The following is a 6,299-nucleotide window of genomic DNA, read 5'->3' on the forward strand; positions in this document are numbered from 1 at the left end:
CGGGAGTGCTGACTTGTTCCATGGGACTGTTCCTTCCTTCAGACAGAATGTTAAGCAGCTTGACAACCTGTTATAAACAGCCCTTTTTAATAAATTATGTTACGGTTTGTGCATATGCTGTTGGTTGCTAACAATTATTGATTGTTATTGTTGATTTTTACCAATCTATAATGTTTATTGCTGTTATTGTTACCTTCTGCATATTGGTTTGTTGCCATACTTTGCTGTTTTTGTTCCTTTATTTTATAGATTTATACGTGCAATTTAGTCATTTATTTAGTTCATGCATTGCGCCTATGTTGTTATGTTGTTATTTATAAAGTATATTTAAGTATTATTGTTATTTGTTTGTGTTAATGTTAAATTTAGAGTTCTAGAATTTATATATATATATATATATATATAAATTCTAGAACTCTAAATTTAACATTAACACTAACAAATAACAATAATACTTAAATATACTTTATAAATAACAACATAACAACATAGGCGCAATGTATGAACTAAATGAATGACTAAATTGCACGTATAAATCTATAAAATAAAGTAACAAAAACAGCAAAGTATGTGTGTATTTTTTTGTTGCTATACTGTTTTGCTACTGTTATTACAGTTTGTTATTCATCTTTGTTGTTTTTGTTACATTATTATTATTATTTATTTTTAAATGCAACGTAGTCTTTCATTTCAAAATTTCATTCAGTTTAGGTAAATTGTTATAGGTATATTGGTATATATATTGGTAGGTATATTGGTATAATAGGTATATTGTTAGTTATCGTAAGTACTATTAAAATTATTTTATTGTAGGTTGTTGGTGTTATGAGACCTACAGTATTTATTTTCTTTTTCGTTACTTCTAGTTGCAGTCGTTACTTTTTTGGTTTTGTTTTGTAAACTGTTACTTTTATAACATATTTATCAGCTTTGTATGTGCCTATACGCTACTGTTAACTATTTATTTACATTGTATTATTTCCCATCTAATTTTCACCTTATTGTAAAATGGCCTGTACCGTTGGAATAAATAAATCATCAATCCGTTGATTCTCAGGTTAAGTATTAGAGAGTATTCCCTTGTGAAATTAGGCCTTATTTGAAACCAAGTTTTAATTGTTTAACTGTATTGAATCTACGAAGTTAATTATTTTCACACATCCACAACTGAAGAACGTTCTACGGCGAGAATGGTCCAATCTATAATTTTGGTTTGATTTGTTCAAAAGAAAAGTGTAAGAAAGACTTCATCAGTATGGAAGGTCTCATACTAATACTCTTATACAGTGCATAGTAGTGATGACAGAAATACATAGTAATGCACGTTTACTTAGAATAATACCGTAATTAAGATAGGAAGGCAGAGAATACACTCCGTACTTGTCGAATCTGTACCCGCTACATAAGCCACATTCACCCTTCTCTATCATTATATAAGTTTTGGTAGGTTCCTTCTACAGGATGTACCCAACTTACTCTATTAAACTCCTGTCAATGATTTTTCAGCTGTAAATAAATAAGACATTTAACATTTACAGTTATATATTAGTTCAAAGCTGGTCTATAAATATAAAATAGGTTACGTTTTAGTGTTGCAGGTTTGCTTGAATACAATGGTTTATGTTGAAAATTGAAAAAATATACCAAACAGTTTCATAACGTTTTAAAATTTCCATGGCGAATTTCATAAAAACAGATTCAGATGGATATAAAATAGGTAGTTAAAACGATCAAACTGTTTCGTAGTACTAATTTAATAAAGGAAAGTAACTGGAAAAATTTAATTATTTTAAGCTACCATCCGCAGATCATTTACACAAGGTGTACTTTTTATCTAAACAGTTGCTTGAAATATTTGAAATTTCAAAAAACATTACATTCTTAGTTTGTTTAGTAAGAAAGTAAAAAAAGGTTTTCCCACATACATGCGAATGGCCGCCGCCACGAGGACGATTGCAATAGGTATTTTGTTGTACCTAAAAGACGAGCTTATTGACAAGAGAGCACTGATGGGAAAGTTCTAAAGTACGCATGATAGTTCTTTGTGCTCATGATAAGTATACCACATTCTTAATTATTGGAGCTTAGGTTGGTACTGCTGCGCAGAACGATGTCTGGAATGCTGAGAAGAGGAGAATGTGTGCACAACATCTGGAGACAGATTGCAATAGGTATTTTGTACGACATGTACCTAAAAGACAGGCTTGATTTTTACTTGATAACAGAGATGGGAAAGTTCTAAAGTACGCAACATGGACTAGATGCATGGTACCACAAGCATATTCGCCAGGGTTTCACACATCTGTATCTCCGTTCGACTACTTCTCTTCTAAACTTACAACATATTTCTGTACTAGATCCAACTCAAATTTTGTGCTCATGATAAGTACCCTACCCTTAATTATTGGAGCTTAGGTTGGTACTGCTGCGCAGAACGATGTCTGGAATGCTAAAAAGAGGAGAATGGGTGCACATCACAGATCAATAAAACATTTGAAAATAAATTATGACAGTTGAGCAACAGAGAGTGTCACAATCATCACTAAATCTATACAAAGAACGTCAAAAATTGGCGTATCTTCCTTATATACAAGAAAAGATGGGTAAAATAGGTAATATATTAAGGAGACATAAGTTCAAAATGATATTCAATTGGGCTAAAACATTGTTTGAGAACAGTAAAGGATACGATTCAACCAGGGCCCGATTAACCAGTAGCTAAGTAGGCTGCAGCCTAGGGCGCGAGACCGGTGACGATTTTAGGGGGGCGCTTCGGAGTTCAAGATGAAGTGCTTTTTATATGTAGTAAATAAAATGGTATGGTCTAAAACTTCACTATACATTTTTGTACATTATTTACACATCCACCTAGACCTTAGATTTACTCCATTTACTTAAAAATAAACTATTAAGTAGAAAAAGAAATTAATTAATAGCGATTATTAGTGACAACGCATTAGTAATTATCGTAACGGTAGGGAAACTAAAAGGGAAATTTTGCTTCGCGCGAGGGGCGCCGCCGGCCGCCGACCCTTCGCCGTTTGCAACACTGACGCTCTCTGACAGATAGAGACAGAGTGTAGCTGCAGCTGCAGTCAGTCGTCTCCTCGTCTGCACTGTTTGTTTTTTAGGCCTATGGCCTATGAATTATTTGGACTTTCGTTGTGATTAATTGGTGTCATTGCTCGTTATTATAAACACTGACATTTATTTCGTAAGTCGAGTAGAGTGTTTGATACTGAAATATTAGAAGAAGCAGTGGTTTGCTTGTTTTACATATGTAGGCTACATTATGAGTAAAAAAACCAAGTGGTTCCGAATACCGTAAAACGGGCCCGGGAGCGTAACGAACGGGAAAGTGCTCTTCTAAATAAAATTCATAGACTATACTAGACGATTTTTTTCAATAAACCCGAAACTCCCAGTTGTTCTGCTGAGACATTGCCGGTCGTCACGGGAACTGAACGAAACGTTGTGAGTGAGGACAGCGGTGTTATAGTGGAAGTGGAAGTGATTCAGCAGCCTGCCAGTGCCACTGCTACCGATGTCTCAGACACCACAACGGAAATTGCACCTGTACACGTCCCTTCACCACCATCAACCGAGCAAATAGCAGATTTGGGACATCAGTTGCAAGATTGTGTACCAGCAAATAAAGAGGTAACCGATTCAAAAAATCTTGATGATCCCGCTTTATGGCTGGTAAATGAGGCATTGCGTGAATACTTTTGCAGTGCACAGCATCAATCAAAATGACAGTGGGGATTTTTCCCAAATCAAAGCGGCAGTATTCTGACCAAAACCGTTATTTGAACAAAGCTTGTTTTTTCAAAAAACTTGTAAATGGAGAGATTGTAAAAAGAACTCATTTAGTTTATATTCCAAATCAACTGGCTATGTATACTGTGCTCCTTGTAAGCTCTATGGGGGGACGACTGCCTTAGCTACATGCGGCTTTAATGATTGGAAAAATTCACGACAAAATTCAAGAACATGATAATAGTCTAGAGCACAGAGAATGTGTGAACAAATATTTGACCCGGATGAAATGCACCTCAGAGAATTGATGCAAAAAACTACTTGAGCAGCATCAAGTAGAAGTGAAGTATTGGAGAGATGTATTGTCAAGAGTTGTTGAAGTAGTTAAGTATTTAACTTCTCGAGGGCTTCCGTTTTATGGTGAAAATGAAATTTTGGGGTCAACCAGTAATGGTAATTTTCCTTGGCTGTATCGAGCTTTTGTGCAAGTTTGATCCTTTCATGGCTGACCATGTTGCTCGTTTCGGAAATAAAGGTAAAGGAGTGCCCTCATACTTATCTTCCACGATCGTTAACGAGTTTATTACTCTGTTAGCTGACAATGTTAAATCCAAAATCGCGTCAGATATCAAGAATTCTAAGTATTTTTCGATTATTGTCGACTCTACTCCAGATGTTTCCAATGTGGATCAATTTGACTTTTGTCATTCGTTTTGTAGCACCTGACGGGTCACCTAATGAGCGGTTTCATAACGTTCATCCCAAATTGTGGCCATAAAGGGGAAGATATGGAGAAGGCTGTGATAAATACTCTTGAAAGTTTGAACTTTGTAAAAAGAAAATAGTGGAATAGAAAATAGTGTAAAAAAATAAATTTCAAACTCTATCAGTGACTGTAGAGGTCAGGAGTTACGACAATGCAAAGTAACATGTCTGGGTGTTACAAGGGGCTTTCAAAATCGAATCAAAGAGCAAAATCCTCTTGCTCACTACGTTCCTTGCGCAGCTCATTCGTTACAGCTAGTAGGTTCGACCGCTGCAGAAAGTAGTAGTAGTTCTGTTGAATATTTTGCCCTGTCACAGCAAATGTACAACTTTTTTCCATTCATCTACACACAGATGGGAAATTCTCTTGTCGCAATATGACAAAGAATGTTTGACAGTCAAGACCCTTTCGAAAACTCGCTGGAGTGCAAGAGCAGATGCCAGTAAAGCCATGCACAAGTCATAATAAACAAATAATCGCAGCGTTACAAGACATCACTTCAAACGAAGAAAATAAAAAAGACGTAACGACTTGAAGCCAAACAACTGATAGAGAAGCTCCAGTCTTTGGAAATGACCATGATGATTTGTTTTTGGAATAAAGTACTCATGAAGTTTCATGACATCAGTGTACGACTTCAATCTGAAGATGGAGACTTAGATCAGACAGCACTTTCGTACGAGCTCCTAGAGTCTTTTCTAAGTTCATTAAGAAATGAGGAACAATTTTCTAACTTTGAAAGTGAGGCAAAGCTTATGTGCAATTCTCAAGAGTACAAACAAGACAATACAAGGAAAAAGAAACCAAAAATCTCTTTTGGAGAAAGCAAAAAGAGGGGCACACTGAGTTTGATGGCGGAAATCATTCCTGATAAATTGTTACTACAAAGCAATTGATACACTCCTAGGGCAACTAACAAGGAGAAAATCAATTTATGTCACACTACGAGACTCCTTCTAACTTTTTTATGGAATTTGAATAAAATTGAGAGTTCAATCTTGAAGGAAAAGGCAACAAAGCTAATGAATGAATATTCAACAGACCTAGATGATTCATTTCCAGATGAGTGTTTGTATCTTCAAAAATTTTTAAAAGATGATAATACATTCTATGAAGAGGAAAAATGTACTGTCAGACAGAATGGAGGAAAAGAAGAAAGTCAAACCGACCGGGACTAAAGCCTACAGGCTATTGAAACATGTAAAAACCCTAAAACTTGATCTCTTTTTCCGAACGTGGAAGTGGCATTGCGGATCTTCTTGAGCATGGAGGTGTCTAATTGCAGCGGAGAAAGATCCTTTTCTGCTCTTACTCGAGTCAAGAATTATTTGAGGTCGACTCTACGGCAAGAAAAACTCCAGGCACTCGCTCTCTTATTTATAGAAAGTGACTATGTACAGCTCGTTCCGTTTGATGACTTGATCGATGCGTTTGCCTCATCAAAAGCACGGAAGAAAGACTTTGTTTAATCAGGGAATATATCGTCATGAGAAAATAAAAAGTTCTTTTGTTAACAGTAGGCCTCAATAATTTTTATAGTTCTAGCTCATTGTTTGTTATTGTGATTAAATGTTCAAGTCACCAAGTTGTATACCAAAAGTCCTAATGTCATTTCTATGTAACATAATGTACTTGAATAAACCAGAGAAAGTTGATGACCAATTTGACCATGTTCATTGATTTATTATAAATCCTTTTCAGTGATTTACAGTTAAAACGCTAATTAAACAGGCTATACGTAGCTACTAAGCTTTCTTATTAAAATGGACAACAA

Source organism: Homalodisca vitripennis, chromosome 5 (genome assembly GCF_021130785.1).
Source record: "Homalodisca vitripennis isolate AUS2020 chromosome 5, UT_GWSS_2.1, whole genome shotgun sequence".
In the NCBI taxonomy this organism is placed as follows: domain Eukaryota; kingdom Metazoa; phylum Arthropoda; class Insecta; order Hemiptera; family Cicadellidae; genus Homalodisca; species Homalodisca vitripennis.